General features: G+C 40.6%; 1 non-coding gene and 1 pseudogene across 1 annotated transcript; both read right to left on the reverse strand.

Annotated features, from left to right (window-relative positions):
* Positions 1 to 10,434: 10,434 nt before the first annotated feature.
* On the reverse strand, positions 10,435 to 10,538 carry LOC115068652. Its single transcript, XR_003847981.1, has one exon. It is a non-coding gene; the product is annotated as a U6 spliceosomal RNA (small nuclear RNA).
* A 598-nt stretch (positions 10,539 to 11,136) lies between these two features.
* LOC103726722 lies at positions 11,137 to 11,798 on the reverse strand (annotated as a pseudogene).
* Positions 11,799 to 17,577: the final 5,779 nt, after the last annotated feature.

Consider the following 17,577-nt stretch of genomic DNA (forward strand, 5'->3'; position numbering starts at 1 on the left):
ATAGAGTCACAGCAGAATTTTACCTGACCTTTAAAGGTCTACAACCAATACTACTTAAATGATTTGAAAAGCTAGAGAAAGAGGGAGAATTCCCAAACTCTTTCTATGAAGCCAGTATTACTCTAATACCCAAACCAGGTAAAAATGCAACATAATTAAGGTTATAAATAACAAATCCACAGCCAACATCATTCTAAATGAGAAAACTTCCATGATATTCTTCACAGAAATAGAAAAAAAAATCCCAAAATTTGAAATCACAAAAGACTGCAGATAGCCAAAGCAATCCTGAGCACAAAGAGAAATCCTGGGGGAGGGCTGGGGGGATTAGCACACCAGATCTTAAACTATATTACAGAGCTATCATCATAAAAACAGCATGGTAGGTGCTAGAGAGATAGTGCAATGGTTAAGAGCACTGGCTGCTGCTGCAGAGGACCTGGGTTTGGTTCCCAGAACCCACATGGTGGCTAACAGCCATCCATAACTCCAGTTCCAGGGGGTCTGATGCCCTCTTCTGGTCTCCACCAGCATTGCACTCATAGGTGCACTTGGATACATGAAGGCAAAACACACATACACATAAAATAAAAATAAAATTAAAAAAAAACCAGCACAGTTAAAAAAAAAAACTGACACAAAGCCAGACATGTAGATAAATGGGGGAAAAAAGAAGACCCAGGGTTGGAGACATGGCTCAGTGGTTAAGAACATTGACTGTTCTTGCAGAAGATCCAGTTCGAATCCCAGCATCTACATGGCAGCTAACAACTGTCCATAACTCCAGTTCCAGGGGATCCGACAGCATCTTCTGTCCTCCGTGGGCATTGCATGACATGGGTGCAGTTACCTACATGCAGGCAATACATGCGTACACACACAATGAAAATTATAAATAAAATAGTTTTTTAAAAAAGACACAAACATGAGTACACACAATTTCAGCTACTGAATATTTGACAAAGGTGCCAGGAACAGACATTGGGCAAAAAACATCTTCAACAAATGGTGCTGGCAAACTGAATCACCAGGTTTAGAAGAATGAAATAAGTCCCAAATCTATCATCCTGCACAAAAGTCAACTGCAAATGGATCAAAGACCTCCATGTGAAACCTGTTAGAAACTGTTAGAAGAAAACAGTTTCCTGCTGAAACTGTTAGAAGAAAACTGTGGCCATACTCTACAAGATATAGGTGCAGGAAAGGACTTCCTAAGTTGGACATCAGTTGCTCAGGAATTAAGGTTAACAATTGACAAATGGCACCTCATTAAACTACAAAGCTTCTATACAGCAAAGGAACCAACCAATCACGTAAAGAGGAAACCTACATAGTAGGAGAAAAATCTTCACCCATTATATATCTGACAGATTAATATCCAGAATATATAAGGAACTCAAAAAACAAAGAATCAAGGGAAAAAAATCCCAAGTTAGAAAATGGGATTTGAATAGAGAGCTCTCAAAAGAAGAAATAAAAATGACTATGAAATGCCTTAAAAAGTTCAACGTCCTTAGCAACTAGGGAAATGCAAATCAAAACTACTTTAAGATTTCATCTTATCCCAAATAGAATGTCTAAGATCAAAAGAACAAATGACATCAAATACTGGCGTGGATTCAGGGAAAGGGAATCCCCACTCACTGCTGGTGGGATTGCAAATTGGTGTAACCACTGTGGAAATCAATGTGGAGAACTCCTTAAAAACTAAAAATTAATCTACCATATGATTCAGTTATACCACTCCTTTGCATATATCCAAAGGATTCAGCCTACTGCAGAGATATTCGTACATCGATGTTTGTTGTTGCTCTTTTCACAATAGCTAAGAAATGGAAACAACCTAAATATTCCTCAACTGATGAATGGATAATGAAAACATGGTACATTTGCACAACAGAGTCTAAAAGAAAAGCAAAATCATGAAATTTGCAGGTAAATGGATGGAACCAGAAGTGTGTAAGTGTATCCTCTATTATATGAAATTTGCAAAACTTCAATTCAAAAATTTCAAAAAACAAAAAGATAATAACAAACAGGCTGGGCATCAGGAGGTCAGCACTCAGGAGGCAGAGGCAGGTGGATTTCTGTGAGTTCGAGACCAGCTACATGGTGAGGTCCTGTCTCAAAAATCTGAAAAATAAAATAAATAAATAAATACCATAGTCGGCTGGCTTGTAAACCACAGCTGTTTATGTCTCAGAGATCTAGAGGCTGGGAAGTTCAAGATCAAGGATGACAGATACTGTGTCTGTTGAGGGCTGCTTTCTACTTAGATGTTTTCTCATTGTCTCCTTAATATGGAAGAGAAATTGCTGCTATGCTGAGATCAGCAAAATTCTGAATTTGATTTTGTGGTCATAGATGAGGACTACATGGGTAATCACTGGGACCATGTGACTCCAGATCAAGAGGACAGGCTCACTTGAGTCAGCAAGATGCCCATAGGAGAGTCTGTGCAAAGCAGGCCATCAGGAAGCCTGCCGGAGGAAAGCAGGCAGAGGAGAAAAGAACCCTCCCCGTGACAAAAGTTAATGTGAAGGATCCAGGGGAATTATCTGTGAAGCTGGCCAAGAGAGAATCTCTGCCTTAAATATTCATGAGGTTCAGAAATCACATATCTATCCTTATGAGAACCAATAGAACGAGAATCATCTTACTTCGGTCCCCAGCCCTCCCTACCCTGTGACCTGACACAGAGAGAAAGCAGAACAGCTAGAGAGTGGTACCCAGAGATGACTGAGAAACAGCCTGACCCCTACTCAGTCTCATGTCCTAGCCCCAACTTCTGCTTGTGGGGAGGGGGAAATTTAACTATGTAACTGAGGCTATATTCACAGTTAAATTATCCTAAGGCTTCCTATACACTCCGAAATGTGGCCAGAAATATCAAGAGCTCACTTAGGCTTTCTTTAATTAAGGACAAGGGAATCACTTCTATTGACCTTTAAAGGCTTGGGGGGGGGGCGCGGGGAGGGGGAGAAAATTAGAATTGATTTTGATTACCTGTTGCTTTAGTTTGCTTTCCTATTGTGATAAAGCACTTTGACCAAAACAACTTGAGGAGGAAAAGTGTTAGTGTTTATTGCACCTAACACTCCCACATGAGGGAAGTCAGGGCAGGAATTCAAGGCAGGAACCTGGAGGCAGGAGCTGAAACAGAGACAATGGAGAAATGAAACTTCCTGAATTGCTCCCCTAGCTTGTGCTTAGCCTGCATTTTTTAAAAAAATATTTTATTTATTAATTTTTTTTTTTATGTGTATGAGTGTATTGCCTGCATGTATGTGAGTGCACCCCTGTCATGCAATGCCGTGGAGGTCAGAAGAGGGCTTCAGATTTCCCTGGAACTGGAGTTAAGGATGGTTCCTAGCCACCATGTGGGTGCTGGGAATCGAACCCGGGTCCTCTGCAAGAGAAGTTAGTGCTCTTAACCACTGAGCCATCTCTCCAGCCTCAGCCTGCTTTCTTATACAGCACAGGACCATCTGCTGGGGTGGCACCACCTACAGTGGGCTGGGCCCTCCCACATTGCTCAACAATCAAAAAAAAGCTCCACAGACATAACCACAGGCCAGTTCAATGGAGGCAATTCCTCAGCCCTGCGCAGGGAGGGAAGCGTCAAGTCGACAAGTGAAGTAATGCAGCACACCTATCCTTCAAAGCATGGTGAACGTGTTGTGCAGAGTTCTTCATACTGTGTTCAGTAGTTAATATCTGCAAATGAATTCTATACTTTACTTTCTTAAATAATTTTTTGTGATGAAAGAAAGCTTGAAAAATTCTTATAACATATCTCACATCTAACTTCTATCCATTTCTTTTTTATAATCATTTTTATATTATTATACACTAAAGGGTATAATATTTTGCTAATATAGCTTTCTTTGCCTCTATCTCTTGTAAGGTGACTATGACGTCAACAAACACAGGTTCTTCTTTCCCTCCCTCCCTCTCTCCCTCCCTCTTTCCCTCCATTCCCTTTACCTTCCTCCCTTCTTTCCTTCCTCCCTCCCTCCCTTCCTTCCTTCCTTCCTTCCTTCCTTCCTTCCTTCCTTCCTTCCTTCCTCTCTTTTCCTTTTTCCCTTTCCCCTCCCTCCCTCTCTTCCTCCCTCCCTCTCTTCCTCCCTCCCTCTCTTCCTTCCTCCCTCCGTCCCTCTGTCCCACCTTTCCTTCTTTGCTCTCCTCCTTTCTTAAATAGGGTCTCACTCTATAGCTCATGGTGGCCTGGAACTATATAATCCAGGCTGGCCTTGAATTCAAGTGCTGGGAGCAGTTTTATTTTTCAAGTTTAAGGAATGCTCTAAAAGATACACCTTATTCTTCCTTTGGGCCTGGGCCTCATTGTGTTGCCAAGGCTGGTCTAGAACTCCTGGATTCAAGCACTCCTCCTGCCTCAGCCTCCTGAGTAGTTGTGATCAAAGTCTGTGCTACTACACCTGACTTGACCATTATTCTAATTTTAATTTAATTTAATTTATTTTTATTTTATGTGTATGAGTGTATTGTCTGCATGTATGTGAGTGCACCTGTGTCGTACAATGCGCAGAGGTCAGAAGAGGGCTTCAGATTCCTCTGGAACTGGAGTTAAGGAAGGTTCATGGCCACCATGTGGGTGCTGGGAATCGAACCCGGGTCCTCTGCAAGAGCAGTCAGTACTCTTAACCACTGAGCCATCTCTCCAGGCCCCATTATTGTAATTTTTATTTCATCTCAACTTGTTTGAAATGTAACTTCCTTTGCCCTTTCTGTTCTATATTCTGCTTTGGGGTTCATTGCTTTGATTTTTACATTCTATAGGGTCAGATAAAGTAGACCCATTTAACACCTAGAAGATTCAGTTGGAATGGATGCCCTGGTCTGCACAGTATCACTTTCAAACTAGAAAAGTAAACGAAACAGGAGAATGCTATGTTCCCTACCCTGGTTTTAGAAATAAATGGAAGAAAGTTTTCAGATGCAGCATTAAAGTTTAAACCTATTATGTGCTTAGTCAGGAAAAAAATGAGGTGTGGGCCTTAACCCAAATAAGTTTATTATTTATCTGAAAACTAAACATTAAGCATGTCTTAACAACAACAACAACAAAATGAATGAATGAATAACTAAATGATTTGAGGGCTACACTGCACAGCCCTGGCAATCAGCATATTAGGAGCACAGAGAAAAGAACAGGCATCATGGATGAAGCCGACATAGCTAAAGACAGGAAATGGAGTATGATACTTCAAAGGAGAGGGAGCTTCAGATAATTTATGGTGAAGACAGTGTAGCATTTAAGTGGCTATAGATCAGTAGAGCTATTTTAACATCCAAAATCTCAGGGCTGAGATATAGCTCAGTGGTAGAGGACTTGCCTACTGTGCACTAGGCCCTAGGAGCAGTCCCCCAAGTACTCCCCCTGCAAAACAAACAACCCTCCCCCGCAAAAAAACTACCCAGAACAAATTTCAGCACCCCATTTAAATCTCTCCTTCTCAGAGGCCTTTACCAATCATTGATTCCAAACCCCATCTCCCTCACCTCCAACATTCTCTACCCCCTTACCCTACTTTATTTCCTGCGTAACATTTACCATGACCTGGAGTTTTATTTACTTATATATTGTGCTATTTATTTCTCTCCATATTTTCTTTCAATAGAAATCTTATGAAACTAAAAGTCTTTATCCCTCTTTGTTACCATGTTTTTCTCAGTGCTTAGAAATGTGCTAGCCAATACAGTGGCCACTGGCTGCATGTAGACATTTAACTTAAAGTAGAATTAACTGAAATAAAATGTATTTCTTTAGCTACTTCAGTCATATTTGAAGTACCAGTCAATAAATGTGGCTGGTGAATGTCATACTGAGAAAAACATTAGCCAACCTTCTGTCACTGTGACAAAATACTTGAGTTAATCAACTTAAAGACAGGAAAGGTTTATTTTGGCTAATGTTTTCATGAATGATCACTTGGCCTCATTGCTTCTGGCCTGTGGCAGTGAGTTACATCATGGAGGCAGCAATGGCAAAGAGAGCTATTTACCTCACAGTGGCCAGGAAGCAAAAGGAGCGAGAGCAAGGACTGAGGTCTCAATATCCCCCCAAGGTTGTTATTGTTCATTTTTCAACCACATAACTTCCTTTCTTCCACTGGGCCTAACCTCCTAAAGATTCTATCACCTCCCAAAAATGCCACAGGTTGGAACCAAGCCATTAACATATGGGCATTTTGGAAGCATTTAGGATCCAAACTATAGGGCTGGGGAGGAAGTTCAGTGGCAGAGGACTTGCTTAGCATGCATGAGTAGAGTGATGTTGCATTTACGTCCCTAGAATCTCTATTCGAGATATTGAGAAGATAACTTATTTCTGTGCTTTTAGATATATTTTGTATGTAAGTTACATATATAAAAGTATCATTTTAAGGATTTTTAAGGCCACTACTGCCTCTTTAAAACCAACAAACAAGTTTGTCAAGTTCCATATCTGCACCAAGCCTATGTAAGAACAATCTTTATATTTTACTAATAAAAGGAAGTGGACAATACCACAGTGACTCCTTTTAGAGTCCCATTTCTATCTAATTATCAAAATAAAAAAATATTTGGTTATACCTACAAGGCCTATAAAATTACAATTTCTAACAAGTTGATTTCTTATTTCCATCGAGGTTATTAATGTTTGGTATGTCAGTGAAAACATTATTTAAAGAAAGTTTAAAGAAATACTATATTGTTATGTAATTTCTTCTATAATATGTTTTCATTTACTTTTCCAAACTAAATCTGGTAGGATACCAGTATAATAAAACAGATCAAGTCAGAATCCATAGATAAGAGCTATGATAACTTAAATATTGAAGATCAGTCTTTACTAGAGTTAGAGCCAGCCATTCCACATGAGCTTATAGTTCTAAGGTCAAATTGACTAAAAGAAAAGCTAAAAATAAAAAGGTAATAAATTTGCTTAATATTCTAAATATAAATAGTTTATAGAGTACAAATAACTATAAATACAGGCGGAAACATATAGCCAATCTTGTTTTTTTTTCTTTAAATACATGTTTCCCTCATCTATTACATTTATTCTGTTAGGTCAGGCAATGTTCTTATTTTAAGTATAATAATCCTATTATATGTCACATATAAATGTTATGTCAGATACAGAGGATAAAAGAAAAGAAAAAGTCAGATCCAGATAATGATGTCTAATAGTTTTGATATGATCCAGGAATTTCTTCCTTATTGGCTTTAGAATCTATTCCTCTCTCTTGAAGACTGCTCTTCCTGCCTGCTACAGCTTCATCAACATTAGATCCTATGAAGTGTTTCCTAGCAATGGGTAAATAAATATGTGCTCCCTTCCCGACCTGCATGCACAAAATGTGATATTTGTTCAACAGGAGAAACTGTGAACGAAAGTTCCTAGAAAACCTGCATCTTGAAAGTGAACCTTCTGCAAAGGCTAATTAACTGATTAGAATGTCAGTGACTGGAGAGTTTGGAAAGTTGTGGGTTCAAAATGAAATTACAGTTTATTTTAGGTTATCTTTAGCCCCCTAACTAGTTACTCCTTGCCTACCTCTGTTTCTGACTTAACACCCTGTGACTAACAGATAAAAACCTTTTGGAATGTATTAACAAAGCCCTAGTTCCCACCAACTAAAAGGCTGAGTGTCATCAGATAGCATCTGAGGTCTATAGCTAAGATTTCTCTTTTGCTGTAACTACCCACTTATTGTTTCCACCAATGTATTTGAGAAGTGTCTTTATGACTTTTCTTTGTTCTGTTACTATAAAAGCTTCATGAAACTGCTTCCATGTTGGCACATGGAATTGGGAGTAACCCGAATCTGTGTTCTTGGCCATGGTCACTTATATTTGGCTCTGGAATAAACTATCTCTTACCTTTTATGAGATGAGAATTATCCTTTACATCAACAATATGCATATGCACACACTTGCTTTATGGAATTCCTCAAGAGCACTCATCCATCATCCTGCACACATAGCAACTCTCATTAAAACTCAGGCCATGTGAGGGGTCAGAGAAAGAGAATGGTGACTAGGCTAAGTCTTTGCTGTTTCCACCCCTATAGCTAGGAGTTCTCATCCAAACTTCCTTGGTGTTCCCTTGGTTTATACAGATTACTTACAGAAATTGGTATTTACAGATTTCAGGCCCAATCAGTTCATCAGACAGCCCCAGTAACAGTCATTTCTCTTGGGTGTTACCTGGGCCTCTACTATACAGAGGCTTTCATCTCACCTATGAATACCTGAGGGGGAAGCGTGCACAGCTATATATCCTTCCTTCACATCTTCACAGTGGACTCTATTCCCAGGTGCTCCTGGTTCCCGAGGCTGGATGATAGGTGGTAACCACTCACTCTGTCTAGAGATCAGGAGGTGGCCTGGCTCTGGTTCAAAGTTTCCCCTCCAAGGACCTGACTCTTTGATCTGACCTTTACCAGCTCTGTCTGTTTCCTGCAGGCTGGAGAGCTGTGTTGGAGACAGCACTTCTTTTTTTCTTTAAGCAGTTTATGATCCAAGAGGCTTACAGCTATCTTTATCTCAAAGCCAACCCTCAGTGCTTGAGCTTTTATCTGCTGGACTAGTTTTGCACCACTGATTTGAGGTTGGGGCTGTTTTAGTGTACAGAGAGAAGATTCAAGAATTTACTTTCTATTTAAATAACTAGTATTCAATTTATTAAGGTTTAAATATCAACATTCTTGCTTAAATTTTATTTTTATTTTTTAAAACAAAATTCACACTTTATTTAGATCGAAATAAACTATACAAAATTGATTCTAATCATCAAAAATAACAGCAATATTTTCTGTATTACCTTTTAGATAAACCACAAAACATTAATTTTTGTAGGTTTTGCTTATAAATCAAGATGAAGCAGTACATATAATCATGATTTAAAAAGACAGAATCAAACAGACAAGTCAGTTGCCTGTATGGATGGCTTCTGGGTCTGTCATGACCATGAAGCAGAAATCAGTATACCTGCTGAGAAGCTTTTGAAAGTGTGGGCTCAGCAAAGGAATGTTTCAGCAACAACTAGATGTGGAATGACATTCAATCTGCCATTCAATCTGTAACTTGTTGCTTTGAGTTCCTTTCATATATACAAAAATCTACACTGAAATCTGCTTGATGAGCTCACCACCACCTCCCTGCTAATTTCTGTAACTGTTCATTACACAGCTGTTTTTGTTGTTGTTACCTTTTCCTTTTGCAGTGCTGAGGAAAGAACCCAGGGCTTGCACATACTAGGCAAGTGCTCCTACCACTAAGCTACATCCCCACTCCTTGTTTTTTTTTTGAAAGACTATGTCATGTACTCCATTCTTACCTTGAATTCACTTGGTAGCCTAGGATGACCATGAACCTGAACCTTCTACCTCCATCTCCCAGGTGTTTGTCACCATGCTCCATTCTTCCTTAGACTTTGCAGGTCACTGACAAGGTTTTTCAAGTACAGAAAAAATATTTTTAACCATTACTTTTAAGAGATCCTTGGATTTACTAAATTATTTGAACACTTCACAGCTTTTGTTTTTCCTTCCATGCAGATAATCAGAACTATGGCCTTATGCATGCTAGACAAACAATCTACTACTGAGCTACATCTTTAGTCCATACATTTTAAAAACTGCATTTATAAATGCAATATATTTTAAATCTTCTTTTTTATATTTCAGCTAGTCTGAATTAGCAAAACTCCCCAAACAAGTCTTATAGATCTAAATCTAATAAAGGAAACTCACAAATGACCCTAAAGTGATCCTAGAATTCTCTTTGATGTTCTAAAACTAGGCAAGAAATTAGGAAGATCGTATCCTAAAATATTGTTCAAATCAGTTTCTCAACTATATATTTTGTGTTCTACCAATGAACTATGTCTCTAGCCCTTTTCAACTACACTTGCTTTGTTTTTGACAGAGTCTCAGGTAGCCCAGGCTGGCCTTGAACTCACTATGTAGCTGAAGATGACCTTGAACTCCTGATCCTCTTGCCTTTGCCTCTCAAGTGCTGGGATTACAGTTATGAGCTACCAAGTCCGGCTTCAATTATACATTTTATTTATATTCTTAAATTTTATTTATTTACTATAATAAGATTTTAATAGGAAAAAAACAGGAATATATGGAAACTACTTTTTGCTCAACTGTTCTGAAACTGCCAAAAAAATCAATGTAAACAAAGCATAATAAAACAAACCCATTAAAACAAAGTCATCAAAAAAAAAATCACCATTTCCTATATAGCTAGGTTTTTAACAAATCTGACTCAAGGCCCATCAGGACACACTGAAGATGGTTAGGACTCAACAAGACAGTTATCAGATATATGCTGATTTGTGTGTGGATGCTCTGCCACTCGTCCTGGTAGGGACAGGAGGAAGGACTTCTGTGATTTATGTCCTGGTCTTTTAGCAAAAATATGAAACACTTCACAAATTTGCATGCCATTTTTGTGCAGGGCTTGCTAATCTTCTCTGTATTGTTCCAATTTCAGATATGTGCAGCTGAAATATGCACAGCTATACATTTTAAAAAATTCTATTTTTTTATTGTATGTGTATGAGTGTTTGCCTGCATGTATGTAAGTATGGAGTTTTGGATGGCTGTTAACTGCCATTGGGTGCTGGGAACTGAACCTGATCCTCTGCAAGATCAGCGAGTGCTCTTAACTGCTGGACCACCTCTCCAGTCCTCTACATACTTATTCCTTAAAGATAAATTGTAATTTGTCTTCTGTTGATATAAACTTGAGACAAAAATCTGATAGTAATTTTTAAAAGATATTTCCCTGAAATACAACTTTATTCTGATTTTAAGTGACAGTAACAAACAAGATTTCATCACTGAGAATTGTGAAGTGACTGTAGCAGTCTTCGAAATTCAGGAAGAAAACAACTGTGTTCCAAACAGCTAGGTATGCAAGTCCAAAAACAATGAAGGTATGTTTTTTAACTGTCACATTCACTCCAAAGCCCATTCATCTCCTTCAGCATCCCAATGATGAAGCACACTTTCTGCTTAGCCAGATAAGGTGTCACACACACTGCACTGCTGACATCACAGGACAGTTGCCTATAAAACTAGACTTCTGACTCAGGGCTCCAGCTTCACTTTCTCACAGGTCATCATCCTCTTCCCAGAGGGCAGTCGTCTGAGCAACCTCTAAATCATGTTCATACTGTGCTGCCAAAGCTGGGTCCCTGACTACCTCTGGGGGGGCAAGAGCGGGCATGGCAACAAACTCCAAGTTAGGGTCTCCAATGAACTTTCTGGCAAGCCAGAGGAAAGGCTTTTCAAAGTTGTAGGTACTTTTGGCAGAAATGTCATAGTACTGAAGATTCTTTCAGTGGAAGACAATAGATTTTGCCTTCACTTTCCTGTCCTTAATATCCACTTTGCTGCCACACAACACAATGAAGATGTTTTCACAGACACGTACCAGATCTCTATGCCAGTTAGGCACATTCTTGTAAGTAACTCTTGATGTTACATCAAACATTATAATGGCACTCTGGGCTGGATTTAGTAGCCATCGTGCAGGCCCTGACACTTTTCCTGGCTGGCGGTGTCCCACACGTTGAACTTGATGGGTCCCTGGTTGGTGTGGAACATGAGTGGGTGCACTGCAACGCCCAGGGTGGCTACATACTTCTCGAACTCCCCCATCAAGTGGCGCTTCACAAACGTTGTCTTCCCGGTGATACCATTGTCCACCAGGACGAGCTTGAACTGGACCTGCGGCTCTCCCTGCATGGCCATTGCAGCCATCCTTCCAGAAGCAGCTCCAAAACCGGTCTGACGATAATTAATAATTTTTTAAAAGTTTTAGGTGGCTGAAGAGATGGCTCAGCAGTAAAAGTACTTGCTACTCTTGCAGAGGACCTGGGTTTGGGATTCCCAGCACCCACATGGTAGCTCACAATCACCTGTAATTGCAGTTCCAGGGAATCCAAAGCCCTCTTCTGGACTCTGTGGGCACCAGGCATGCCTGTGGCACATATACATACATGCAGACAAAACATTCATACACATAAAAAAAAAATAAAAAATATAAAATTTATAAAAATGTTCTAGGACTGAGTTTTTCAACATAAAATAACAATTTTACTTTAAATAAATAAGGAAATCTCTTAACATAAGCCAAATATGAATGGCTATGGCCCAGGACCACAGACTTAAGTATATCCTGACTGACATGTTCCACCGAGGAAGTGGTTACATGAGATTTTGAAGTTGTAAAATGACTGGATAGCTTCAGTTGTCATCTCAACACACTTGGGTAGTGAGAACCTCATCTGAGGAATTTCTCCCATTAGATTAGTCTGTGGGGCATTTTCTTGATTGTTGAGTTATGTAGGAGGGCCCAGCCCACTGTGGGCAGTGCCACATGGCCCTGGGCAGGTGGTCCTGGGTTGTATATGCAAACAGGTTGAGCACAGGCCAAGGGAGCATACTTCCACTGTCTGTACTTCAGCTTCTGTCTCCAGGTTCCTGCCCCGACTTCCCTCCGTGATAAACTGTGACCTGGGAGAGATAAGATAAAATAAATCCTTTCCTTTCCAAGATGGTTTTGGTCAGTGTTTTTTGTCATAGCACTAGAAAGTAGGTAGAACAGAAATTGGTATCAAGAGTGGGGTATTTATGTGCTAGACCTGTCTATTTTGCATCTGAGAGGATTGTGGAAGTTTTTGGAGCTTTGAACTAGAAAAGTACTTGGAACTCAGTGAGCTGTTCTGTAGAAACTTGGATGATAATGCTTAAAGAGGCGTAGACTCTGTTGGAGGCCTGGCTTGTGAATCTTCAAGGGAAGCAGACTATTACGGCTGTTTGCATGATCTTTTGAATTGAGAATCTGTGGTTTCTGGTCAGCTGGGACTGAAGAATCAGGTGTGATTAAGAAGAGACTAGTACCACTGAAGTGACCTTTGCTTTACTGGGACTACTGATGCTGGTTAGCTAGGGCTGAAAAATTGTCTCTGAGTAACAAAAGACCAGCATCATCGAGGTGAAATCTTCTGGGAAGTATTTCCTCAGGGTCAGCACACAGAAGCTATGGTAGAGTGTGGTGGGGGCAAGGCTGCACATAAACTGGTAGCAGAACTTGGCAATGTGTAAGAGTCTCTTAGATAGTACTGGTGTTGAAGATATGAAGGGGTCATGGAAAGAATCTGAGGCTTTGCACTGTGAAAGGCCAGGAGAGACCATTGGTGAAGGTGCATCATCAATTGTGGTAAAGACCTCCCCCAGGATTGAAGGGGTCATGGAGAGAATCTGAGGCTTGGCACCATGAGGGACTAGGAGAGTCCATTAGTTGAAGATGCAGCCTCAAATGCAGTGGAGACCCCTGCATGTTGGAGATGCCAAGACCATGGGATGACCACCAAGGGCAGCAGCAGGTGTGGAGCGGAACTAGCCTGAGTCAATAAGACAAACTGTAAGTGCTGTGGACAGAAAAGCCAGAGAAGTGGAGCTGCCCAAGCCCTTTGGGGCCTAGAAGACTGTGAGTGGATCCTAGATTTCCAACACTGAGTTACATTGCTGGACTTTGGTTTTATTTATGTGCGCACAATTCTTTGTTTTTGAAATAAGGCAGTAACTTGTTTTGGATTTTACAGGAGCCTATATCTTAGAGACTTTTTGAAGAGACTTTGAACTAAAGTGTTTGAGTTTTTTAAAGACTGTGGGACTTTTATGGTTGTACTGCTTTATATTGTGATTAATAACATCATATCTTGGGGACAAGAAATGGAAAGATGTGGTTTAATAGTGATGTGTTTGTGTGTCAAGTGGACAAGTGGTTAACTGTGCTGGATAGCTTCAGTTGTCAACTTGACATCCTGGATAGAGGGAACCTCAGCTGAGGAATTAGCTCTATTAGATTGAACTGTGGCCATGTCCATGAGGCATTTTTTGATAAGTGATGTGGAGGGCCCAGTCCACTGTGGGCAGTGCCACCCCTGGGCAGAGCCACCCCTGGGCAGATTGTCCTGTGTTGTATAAAAAAGCAGGCTGAGTACAGGCCAGAGGAGCAAGCCAGTAAGGAGTGCTCCTCCACTCTCTGTGCTTCAGTTTCTGCCTCCAGGTTCCTGCTTAAGCTCTTGCCCTGGCTTTCCTTGATGAAGGACTGTAATGTAAGTAGAATTAAACCCTTTTCTCCCCAAGTTGGCTTTGGGATGGGTGTTTATCATAGCAGTAGAAAACAAACTAGGACACAGAACAAATGAAAGTCATGAACCAATGTGTTACAAAGTCAAATAAAGGTCACTAGGAAGATGGCTAAGCAATGAGGGGGGGGTCCCTTTTATAGGATTTATAGTTTATCGTCTCAGCTTTAGGTTGGTGGAAGGCAGATCTATGTTGACATGAATTCTAAGAATTTTGTCTAGGAGTTACAAGAATGTTAGGTCAGATACAGACCATGATGGTGCATGCATTTAATCCCAGCACTTGGGAGACAAAGGCAAGCAGATCTATGTGAGTTTGAGGCCAGTCTGGTCTACATAGAGAGTTCTGGGCCAGTCTGTCCCCACCCCCCAAAACAAAGCAAAATAGCAACAACAAAAGGACTAAAATAACCCAAAATAATTTTGCTTTTTATCTGCAACATTCTATCCACAATTGGAATGTTCTAGTTAGTCAACGTGGGTTTCTCTCTCCACTATGTGGGTTATGGGGTTTGAACTCAGGTCATCAGGCTTTTTACCTGCTGAGCCATTCTGCTGGCCTTTAACTGACAGTTCAATATCTACATTGATGTGAAAAGTAAGATTACAGCTGAAGCTAGAGCTGCCAGTGAAATGCTTGTCAGCTCTGCTCCTGGTTCCATCCCAAGGGTGGCAAAGCAAACCAAAAAGCTGCTAGTGAAGTTTATGATTTTCTCTGTAGCTCTTTAGAGTTTTAAGGACTCTCTCTCTCTCTCTCTCTCCCTTCCTCTCCCTCTCTCTCTCTCTCTAAGACACACACACTCATCTGGCTAAAGCTTTACTAATTTACTCTTTCAAAAATAAAATCTTTTGGGGACTGGAGAGATGGCTCATCAGTTAAGAGCACTGACTGCTCTTGAAGAGGACCTGGGTTCGATTCCCAGCATCCACATGGTGGCTAACAATCATCCACAACTCCAGTTCTAGGGGTCCAATGCCCTCTTCTGGCCTCTTCAGGCGTTACATGACATGGGTGCACTTACACACATGCAGGCCATACACTCGTAAAATAAAAAATTAAGGGGGCTGGAGAGATGGCTCAGCAGTTAAGAACACTGGTTGTTCTTGCAGAAGACCTGGGTTTGAATCCCAGCACCCACATGGCAGCTAACAACTGTCCATAACTCCAGTCCCAGGGGATCTGACAGCTTCCTCTGACCTCTGCAGGCATTTCACGACATGGCTGCACTTACCTACATGCAGGCAATACATGCATATACATAAAATAAAAATAGTAAAAAAAATTTAAAAAATTAAAAAAATTAAAAAAGATAAAAATTTTTCAAAGGATCAACTTTAGGTTTAATCAATTTTCTATATTAATTTTCTCTTGCTCTATATGGTGGCACATGCTTGCAATCCAAGCATTTGACAGGTGGAGGCAAGATGTAGGTCATCCTTGGCTACATAGCAAGTTCAAGACCTACCTGGGTAACATGAGGCCCCGCCTCACAAAACAAAACATAATGAAGAACAATTGTCTCTTTTTGTTCAGTTTTCTAGTATATATTTTATGTACTTTCCTTTTTAATTACTTTGTGATTCATTTGCTTTTTTTTATGGAATATATTACTCTATATGATATAACTCTTTGGCTGTATTCTACAATTTTTAAATCAATGTATTTATCTTAAAATTTGCATACAACTGAAATTTTTTCCAGTATAGCAAACAATTATGCAGTATAAAAAGATATAGAGGCTCTCCACTCCTCTCCACCTGTTCCCTTTGGGTTTAGCCTCTTACCCCACTCTCAGCTCCTCAAAATAATTGACCCAACCATTTCACTATTCCCAGAACTTCATGGAAATGGAATCACATAGTATAGAGAGCCTTTTGAGTTTGCCATCTTTCATTTAGTATACTACATATTGTTGCTAAAATTCCTTCTGCGAAGTGCAAAGAACATCCAGCCCCCTCCTCCCTTGGTCCCTGCAACAAACTGAGGTCCAATTTCCCCAAACTGCAGTTTGGGAAACCAGAGAGTTTATTGGGTTTACTTACAGAGCAATGGGTAAGGGTTTACTCACAGGAATGTGGGTGCTCCCCTCCTAAGGCTGCACAGTATAGTCTTCATCCAGGTGTATGACCACCCCACAGCCTCACAAAATGGTGAGAGTCCTTCCCTGCTGCTTTATTCACTTATATACCTTTAGTTCCTCCCTCTCATGCAGTTAGGGCCCACTGGTTGGTTGAGAGGGCTGGCTGACTCTCCCTGCTCCTCCTTTCTTGTGGAAGGTCAACAGTCAACAAGTTTGTGATGATCCTAGGCAAGAAGTGCGAACAAGCTTGGGAAGAAGGCTCTGTTTATAGCTTGCCAATTGGAGGACAGTCCTATGCAACACATGCATCTGTCAACACTGTGTGCATCACTAGTAAATTCGCCCCCCCTAGGGCCTGTGACCTCCCCAGCCATAAGCTCTTGACCAGATTTATAGAATCAGGAATATATTCCCTCCTGTAGAGGGGGCTTCAAATCCAATTAGAAAGTGGTTTCTTACCCCCCAAACAATCATACTGCTATTGCTTCAGTGGGCACAACTTATGTGACAGGTCAGTGGTTTAGAATGGCAGGGTCCAGAGCTGCATAAGGCCATTGGTGGATTTTCTCCCCCAGCAGCCTGTTATAGCATCTTCTGACATGGTAGAATGCTAGCCAACAGGGAAGAAGCTTCCATCTTGGCACCAGCTTGATTTCTCTGTGTCCTGTTCCCATGTGAGTCTTCAGCAAGAAGAAATTGGAGAAATTTGGCCTAGGTTTGGCTATCTAGTTCTGGTGAGTAACCAAAAGCAATGGCAATAGCTTCTATTGTTTTGGGAGCCACTGGGAGCTCCCTGGCCAACAACTCATAGGTAGGTATCCTGTACCTAGCACTGGGACTTCTATGTAAAAATCTATGATTTCTGGGAGGAGTATTATATACCTATAATACTGTGTTTTTTAGTTAGCTTATAGAGTAGTAGGTTTCTATATGACATTTCCATACATCCTGAGTTTTGGTTAACTCTTTCCAAGGCCCACCTTTCCCCCTATCTACTTTCATGCCACTTGTGTTTTATTATCCCTCATAAGCCTCCCTCCCCATGCAGCCTATGGTTCCTTCCTTGCTTCCTGGCCCTTAGAGACACTCACTTTTACTTAAAAATAGGAATCTGAAATTTCAAAGCTAGGATCTGCATATGAGAGAGAACACAGAGCATTTATCTTTCTGGGGCTGGGTTATCTCACTCAATGGATGCATTCTTGTTTACCACTGGGAAACTGGCTGAATCCCATCCTTTCAGGTTTTATGACAGCTTCATTGTGCAGGCTTGACTCATTACATTATTGACCATTGATGGTTAAATGAATC

This window comes from Nannospalax galili, unplaced genomic scaffold (assembly GCF_000622305.1).
Source record: "Nannospalax galili isolate Female #2095 unplaced genomic scaffold, S.galili_v1.0 scaffold388, whole genome shotgun sequence".
In the NCBI taxonomy this organism is placed as follows: domain Eukaryota; kingdom Metazoa; phylum Chordata; class Mammalia; order Rodentia; family Spalacidae; genus Nannospalax; species Nannospalax galili.